This window comes from Echinops telfairi, unplaced genomic scaffold (genome assembly GCF_000313985.2).
Source record: "Echinops telfairi isolate 266 unplaced genomic scaffold, ASM31398v2 ScPeMD7_2291;HRSCAF=2852, whole genome shotgun sequence".
NCBI lineage: Eukaryota > Metazoa > Chordata > Mammalia > Afrosoricida > Tenrecidae > Echinops > Echinops telfairi.
The window spans coordinates 48,290,836-48,299,321 of NW_022106189.1; the positions used below are offsets into that span (position 1 = coordinate 48,290,836).

The window sequence follows — 8,486 nt, forward strand, 5'->3', positions numbered from 1 at the left end:
TGGAGGAGGTGCTGAAGGCCTACGAGCAGCCCATCAACGAGGAGCAGGCGTGGGCCGTGTGCTTCCAGAGCTGCCGCGGGCTGCGGGGCGCCCCGGGCGGCCGGCGCCGCGTCCGGGACACGGCGGACCTCCTGCTGCGTCGGGACGGCTCGGTGGGCGCGCGGCGGGAGCCGGGCGCTCCGGGTGAGTGCTTGCGCAGGCCGCGGGCGCGACAAGGGCTTCCCGGGACGCGGGGCTGCTGCCCGCCCGGCCTCCCTCTGCCGGACCCGGGGATGGGGGGGGTTCCTCTGTGCCCGGCCCCGGGGACCCCGCCCTCTCCGCCGGACTGGAACCTGGGTTCCCGGCCCGTTTCTGGAGCCCAGGGGACACCGTCCTCTCTGCGGGGCCTGAGTTCTCCCTTCCCGGCCCCCTCTGTTGGACCCCCACCTGGAGCCCTTCTCTCCCGCCCCAGGGCCAGCCTCGGGCCGCCGCCGGTTCTCGGAGGAGGAGGAGGGGCTTGTGTTGGCTGTGAGCCCCCCTCAGTGACCCGGGGTCACGCGCAGTCCGCTGCTCCCACCCAGGTCCTTCCCAGCCCCGGGTGTAAGGAATGCGGGGCGCTGGCCGCATCCGTAGGCCGAAAAGGAGCCGGACAGTGAACGCTCCGGGTCCGGTGTGGGGTGGGGGCTGTGCCTTCCGAAGGAGCGAGGCGACGCAAATCCGTGGACCGCCGGCTCGGCTTCGCCATTGACTGAAACCAGCCAAAGCCTTTGAATGATCTGTAGATCCATTCAGGGTGTGAGTGTGCGGTTTTATTTTCAGAATTTTTCTTAAACAGAGAAAAAGTCATCTTCCCCGCCGGGCGATGCAGAGTGTTGATGGGGCACTTGGTGATACTAGCCCTCAATTGTGTGTGTTTGCGGGGCGGGGGCGACGGGGCCCACAAAGCCAGGTTATGCCTTCTGGAAGAGGCCTGGACCCTCGGCAGCCAGATCCCTGGGTGTGCGGAGTGCCTCAGGGCGCTGCGGGCAGCCTGGGGCGGAGTCAGAGCCACACTGTCAGGGACTGTTTGGGGGTGGGGGATGGGGTGGTATAGAGGCGGGGAACCTCTGCTATATCTCTGCACAGGCCCCTTCCGGTCTGCACCCTGCGCCCAGCCCTCCACACTGAGCTACACCTATGAATGACTGTATTTGACCCCCAAAGTACTCAGACATTACACAGATGAAAGCACTAAGCAAATGGTATTCCTCCCGTTTTACAGCTTGGTAAACTAAAGTTCAGAGCGGCAAGGGACTCTCTAAAGGCCCACAGAAAGTGGGCTGCTTTGGACTCTGGCCCATGGCCCCACCTCACCCATGGGACCCTAGTGTGCTATTTGGAGGGAGCTGGCTGGTAAAGGGGCGCCCCTACTTCCTCAGAAGACCACCCCTCCCATCTCTGGAGACAAGCTGCAAACCCAGGATTGTTGGCTGCTGCTGGCACCGCAGGGTCCTCTGACGCACTGATTTTAAAGTTGGGGAAACTGAGGCACTGAGTGGCATAGCAGCTGTTAGAAGCAAGGGCTCCTCCAGCTTGCTGCACCAGCTGTTTCTCATGAGTCTTGGAGGGCTGGGCACCCTGAGAGGCAGCGGTCATCTGGTCCTGTGCTGCACCCTGGGATGTGCGGGCCCTTCTTCCTGGTTGTCTCCCACACAGCAGCAGGTCCTGCTGGTGGGAGCAACCATCCTGGCCGGGCTTGAAATGCAGGCTGGGGTTCAAAGCTCATGTGAGGGCTGCTCTCATTTATTTTCTGTTCGATACGATCTTTGGTTTCTGCTCATAAACACGCCTCAGAAAGGTGGCCGAGGTTTATGACTTGCTGCCTCTTTAAAGAATGTTTTAAAAAAAACACCCTGAACTTTTTCTTCTGCCCCTTTTCAGCATTTGTGAATCAGCTGAAACAGTAGACCAGCTGCTTCCCCCAAGGTAGCCAATCCAGTGCTTCTGAAGCACTGGAAGTCTCAGCCAGTCTGCCCACCTAACAAATCCCACTGATTTCTTGCAGTAGGTACAATCAAAACCATGACTTAGTGACCCTCCTAGTGCTTGCTGTAGGGAGCGGTTGGGAAAGTGGCACCACCTTTGCTCGTCATCATTTAACTCCCGCATTTTGGCTTTTTTTAATGAAAAAAAAATTGTTTTTATTTATTACACATAACCGCTTTAGTGGGAGATAATACAGATATAATACCATTTGATAGTTCAATCATATCAAATAGTGTTGTATAATTGCTACCCCAGTTTCAAAACATATTTTACTTTTTTGAGCTCCTTGATATCAGCTCCCATTCACACACCCCCACCTCCACCCACTTCTTCTACCATGCCACCCAGTAACTCTTATTCTAATTACTATCTCGATAAGTTCATCAATTCTGAGTTTATATACCGAAAAACAGAATAACATATAACAAAGATTCAAGAAGGCTACCCACAATGACAAAATACATCAGCGATAAACCCCAATATGAAAAAAAAAAACCACAAAAAACTCAGAAAATATTGAAAACCAGATCAGGCCTAAAGTGTATCAGAGAGAGAATCAAGTGACAAGGTTTTAACTATTGAAGTCAGGTTTATCATTTTGATCTCCTGTAGTCATCTCTCCAGTACTCTCTGTTTGGTAACCAGTTTATTCCCATTCCTCAGTTAGGGCTAGAGGGAAATCCCCTGAGGCTTATTTCCTGTGTAGATCTCATAAATGTATCTTGGGCTTCCACTGTCTTCCATAACCTCTGCACACCAGTATCTCACAATTTAGGCTCTAATGCTATTCCCTCCTTCCACGTCCGATTACATAATTTACAATCCTTGGGTCACGGGTGTTGGTGTGCTTCTTCCACGTGGACTTAGTTGACATCTCACTTAGATGGCTGCTTGTTTGGAAACAAGCCTTTGAGACCCCAGACGCTATTCTGATGGCTGGGTACCATCTAATTTCTGCACCACATTTTGCTATAGCACCCATGTTTTCTGTGCTTCCTTTATGAGGGCGAGTGTCAAGCAGGGCCATGTCGTAAGAACAAATTGTTCTTAGATTGGAGCTAGGACCTATGGTTTTTTTGTCTGCCTCTGACAAAATTGGAGCTAGGACCTATGGTTTTTTTGTCTGCCTCTGACTCCCCTTGGCTTTTAGTTCCTGAGTCTGGTTTTGTGTCCGGAGTACCTGCCCTTTACAAAGTCCCGGGAACTCTGGGCATTAAGGAAGTTTCTAAAAACACTTAAAAAAAAAATCAATGGCAGCAATCAGCTCTGCTTTAGAGGCTGACTAATACTTTACTGTACAGGGAACAGTACTTCTCCCCACTCCCCAAGCCCAGTAGGACTGTGGGCCAGAAGGAGACTCCCTCACCAACGCTGCTTGGAAGTCATTTTCCATGTTCATTTGTGGTGGGGAAAGAGAAAGCAGGTTATCCATCCTCTGAGCTCTTGTAGGAAGCCATCATTAAACTCTCAGGACAGGAAGGGATTCCTTTTCAAGATTCTGAAGCAGACTTCACTTGTGAAGTGTGTGCTAAGCATCTGGAGGCAAAGCCAATTACTTACACACAGGCTTCCCAGGGGGAGGTGACCCTTGACCCTCTCTGCGCCATGCATGCATGAGGACTCACACCAGGAGTGACCTCTAACTGCTGACAGGCAGCTCTCCAGCCCCCTGGTAATATTGCTGGTTAATCACCATCCTCTCAACTCTCCCTGGCCTAGGCTTGCCACTAAGAGCCCCTTGGGCAAATGGACACAGGTGCAGATGAGGTCAGCCTGAGGTGGGGTGAGAGTGGACGTGGGGTACAGATGAAGTCAGTCTGAGTTGGGGTGAGAGTAGACACAGGTACAGATGGACCTGTCTGAGGTGGGGTGAGAGTGGACGTGGGGTGCAGATGGGGTGAAAGTGGACATGGGGTACAGATGGGGCCTGAGGTGCGTGAGAGTGGACATGGGGTGCAGATGGGGTGAGAGTGGACATGGGGTACAGATGGGGTGAGAATGGACTTGGGGTGCAGATGGGGCCTGAGGTGGGTGAGAGTGGACGTGGGGTGCAGATGAGGCCTGTCTCGGGGTGAGAGTAGATGTGGGGTGCAGATGGGGTACGAGTGGACGTAGGGTACAGATGGGGCCTGTCAGAGGTGGGTGAGAGTGAGTGGACATGGGTGGTGCAGATGGGACTTGTCAGAGGTGGGTGATGGGACTTACTTCCTCCCTCCCCACCTCCCTTCCAGCCGCCTGTGCTAATTCCATACCACCCTACTTTTCCCATTTCTTCCCGGTGGGGTGCCCCTCTTCCTGGGTCGCTTCCACACTGGTGCCCTCTGTCACTGTCGCCAGCTAGTGTGCCTGTTCCCCTGCACTCTCTGGCACTCACTTGGCCCACTGCTCCCATCCAGGCCCTAGCACCGAGGCTCTCAGTCTTACATTCTGACACAGAGCAGGGGCATCTCCCTGGCTCCCTGGGGCCTGAGCTACCCTCCCCCAGCCTCCCTGTGGACCAGCTGAGGGCTGTGGAGGCTTCTGCTGCCCTGCTGGGCCCAGTATGCCCCCATCCCAAGCACTGAGGTGGCATCTGTGGCTACAGAGTCCTGTCACTGGGCCACCAGTGTCTGTTGGAAGTCACCACACGCTGTCGGCCTCACAGGCTCAAGTACCACCACGCTCAGCCCTGGGTCCCTCCTGAGCCCTCTGGGGCTGGGGTTCGCATGCCTTGACTTCTTCAGTTCATTGACTCAAAGATGAACGTGTGGGTGCAGGTGACACAGGTGAGGGGCCCGTCCCACCCCCAGGGCCTCCCTGCAGACAGGCAAGGGGAGCTTAGAAGACCAGGGTTCTGCTTTGGAAGAAAGTCTGTCTCCACTCACTCTAAAGTCCCCTGTGGTGTAGCATCTTCTTATGGGGTCCTGTGTGGCTTGGTCTTTAGCACCAAGCTCCTTAACAGAGCTGGGGGGCGGGGAAACGGGACGTTAGACAGGGTTCTCTAGAGAGATAAAACCAAATTGCTGATAATTTAATATATTTATTTATAAAGATAATTAGATATATAACAAGAAATGAACTGTTAAATCATATACAGATAAATATATAATACAAGAAATAAACAGATGAATTATAAAGCACTACAAATGGCTCAATGCAACTCACTCCCGTGAGAGAGAGTTGTGAGAGACTAGCAGTCCTTCAAGTCTAGTCTGCTGCCAGATCTTCCACTATTTATAGAGAGAGCGAGGCTATGTCAGCACAGCAGTCAGTCACAAGGCAGGTCACCAACAGTCAGCCAGGTCACCAACAGTCAGTCCCCAGCTCAAGAGATGTACATTCCAATTCTCCAGCTCCAGCGATGTCTTAAAGGGACCTCAACTTACAGCGACACAGTCCACAGGCTAGTCGTCCCACAGGTAGTGTAGCCTTTAAATTGAGGCACAAAACAAGCAAGGTAGCTGCATACTGGTCCAATGATCAAAGAGTGAGAGACAAGAAAGGCGAGACTCACCAAGCCATTTATCTCTCTGCCCTTCAGTTAATCCCACTTGTGTTTATCGGCCAGGCTGGCACAATAAACTATCTCGGGGGGTGGTGGGGGGGATGCCACTGAGCTCCCCAGAACACTGACAGCAAAGACCCCCATGCAGATGCAGATGTGAGGCTGGCCACTGGCCAGAGTGCACGGCTGTGTGCTGCTGCCACCTCTCAGGAGAGAGGTGTGCTCTGGAAACAGGTTTCCACAGGCGTAAGTACAGAGAGGCGTACAGAGAGGAAACAGGTTTTCAAGGCACCAACCAAAACCACCTCGTGAAGGGCCTGGGGGGAGCTTGGTCTGGCCCACCCCTGGGGAAGGCTCTAGGGGAGGTGTTGAACAAAAGGCCCAGGACCCTGTTGCCTGCTGCTGTGGTGCTGTGGGCACTTAGTCTCTAAAGCTGGAGATCAAGACAGAAGGGTCACTGTGTCTCCAGAGCACAAGCAGAGCCGGAGGATGTGGGGGCTGGGGGCGCCCGGTCAGGAGGTCCGGGCCGTCCTGGTACCCATTGGCAGGTGCTCAGGCCACACTCTCTGACCATCACACCGGGGTTTCAGTTTGGAATCTGCGAAGATGCAGGGCCACCAGCCCTGGGGTCACTGTCTAGACAGCAAGGCCACTGTGGCAAAGCCCCCTGACCCAGTGCCCGCCACCCTGAGACCAGCTTTGGAACCACAGCTGGAGCAGGTCAGGGGGCTCTGGCCACGCACCCTGAGCCCAAGCTGTGGCCTCTCCCTCTTCCAGAGCAACATAGCAGAGAAGCACGTGAGTGATTCTGGGTGGGGCAGTGGGCAGGTGACTGAGGGCTGGGTGCCTGCCTGCTGGGAATGTGTGGAGAGGTGGGTGGCCGAGTGCTACTGGGAGCTGGACTTGTGTGTGTGATGGGGGGGTGTTTGCACAGTACCTCCTGGTTCACCTCACTTCTCAGCCAGCAGCCAGGCCTGCTGGTGACCAGGGCAGCTAGTGTTTTAGGAAGAGTTTGAATCTGAGGCCAGGCTTCTGGAGTCCCTGGGGCTCACGTCGGGACTCGGACGCCATCCTGGGATCTCTGTCATCCTCAGCCCCACCACCTGGGGACCCACCAAGAAGGGACCTCAGCCTATCAGGTGGAGACCTCAGTATCTTCCCATTTGCTGCCAGCGCTGAGGGAGGCCAGGCTGTGCGGCAGGAGAGAGGGGCCTGCCTGGACTGGTCAGGCTGGTCCCGGGAAGAGGTGTAAGCAGACATGGCAGCTGCCAGCTGCTCACTGTGGCTCTGACCTCCCCTGGACAGCAGTGGACGAGCCTGGCTGGGCCCAGCAAGTGGAGCACAGAGGCGTGCAGAGGCCCGGAGACCCAGCTGAGAGCTGCCCACTGCACCACCTCTTCTCCTGCTGGAGCCTCAGGGTTTCAGGGTCTGTTGAGGATGGCTGTGTCCAGTGAGTGGAATTTCGCCTGAATCCTCCCCCAGAGGTCTGCAGACTTCTCACAAACCCTTCGGCAAGCGGGCGTGTTGCTGATGAAACCTGATGGACCAGATGAGTTGCTGTCAGCTGAGAGAGGGAAGAAAAGAAGGTGGGACTGCTCAAAGCAGGACAGATGTACTTCCTGTCGCTGCTGTAATGTAACCACACCGCTGTTGCCTTAGAACAACACACACTGGTTAGCTCACAGTCCTGGGGGCCACGTGTCTCCTGGCCAGAATCCAAGTCCCTGGCCTTTCCAGCTTCTCCGGGCCCCATACTCTGTGACTGGTGGCCCCACCTTCAGCTTCAAAGTCAATGATGGCCAGTTGAGTGCTCCTCATGTCTAATTTCTCAGACTCTCCTCCTGCCTCCCCTATCCCCATCTGAGGACCCTCAGGCTTACACTGTGCCCACCTCGATGACCCAGGACCATCCATTCCTTTCAGGCTCATTTCACTGACTCCTGACACCAAACCCTCAGCCCTGAACTCCTGGGCCGAGAGCACAGGACAGAAGTGCTCCTGGGTTTGCCAGGCTGTCAGCCTGTACAGAAGCAGCGCACCTTGTCCTTCTGACACGCAGCCATCTGCACCGCGATGCACGTGGACGTAGTTGGAGACCATGCCTGGGTTACCCTTGTCTTCCCACCGCCAGTCCCCTATAGCCTCTGGCCCTCCTGCTCAAGTTTCAGCATGTTCTGAGGGGGCTTGTGGCATTCTTCAATGACTGTCTAAACCAAGTAAGCCCCTGGTTGCCGTCTGTCAGCTCCGACTCATGGTGTGTGCAGAGCACAACCGCACCATGGCCCTTCCGAGTCGCGTCCCTTGCAGAGATGTGCTTGAACTTGCCACAGATGAGGTGTTTGCACCGTCCCAGTGTCGATGCCTATAATGGACTCAAGTCCAGTACTTGTCTGTGGGCCTTTTAAGCTAGTTCTGACGGTGTTCAAAGGGCAAAGGAGCTTTCCACTCAACACTTAAACAGTCCACACACATTCTGTCCCTGACATTGGCTGCAGAGCCTCAGAGAACAGCACTCGCCCCAGCCCTGGGTGCCCCTTCCAGCCTTCCCACGTGCCCCTTCCTGTCTCTGAGCTTTGCGGCTCGTCTGTGCAGCTGATTGTTCATAGGAGTGCTGCATGGGCAGTGGTACTCACTTTATTGGCCATTGTTTGGCCAAAAGTTGATGCTTGGGGGGTGAGCTCAGTTCCACGCTTAAAGGGTTCCCCGAGGGCCAGTGTCGAGGGCTTCCGCCAGTCTCTATCAGACTAGTAAATCTGGCCTTCTCTTCTGATTTTGAATGTTTTCTTCCATCAGTTTCCTCCTGTCTGTGTAGGACTCTCTGCTGTGACCCCATCACATCAGAGCTGATGGTGGTGGTGGCGGGGCACCATCAAATTCTTCTGGTCTCTAGGAGGCTGTGCTTTGACAGCTTTTTTTTTTTTAAACATTTTATTAGGGGCTCATACAACTGTTATCGCAATCCATACACACATCAATTGTGTAAAGCGCATTTGTACAT

At 54.7% G+C, this 8,486-nt stretch overlaps 1 protein-coding gene across 1 annotated transcript in view; it reads left to right on the forward strand.

Annotated features, from left to right (window-relative positions):
* The first annotated feature begins 21 nt into the window (after window positions 1–21).
* Window positions 22–8,486, forward strand: part of SPIRE2 (spire type actin nucleation factor 2) — a 28,143-nt gene continuing 19,678 nt past the window's right edge. Inside the window, exon 1 of the mRNA XM_045293720.1 lies at window positions 22–183. The gene's annotated coding sequence lies outside the window, so the exon portion shown is untranslated. The remainder of the gene's footprint in view (window positions 184–8,486) is intronic.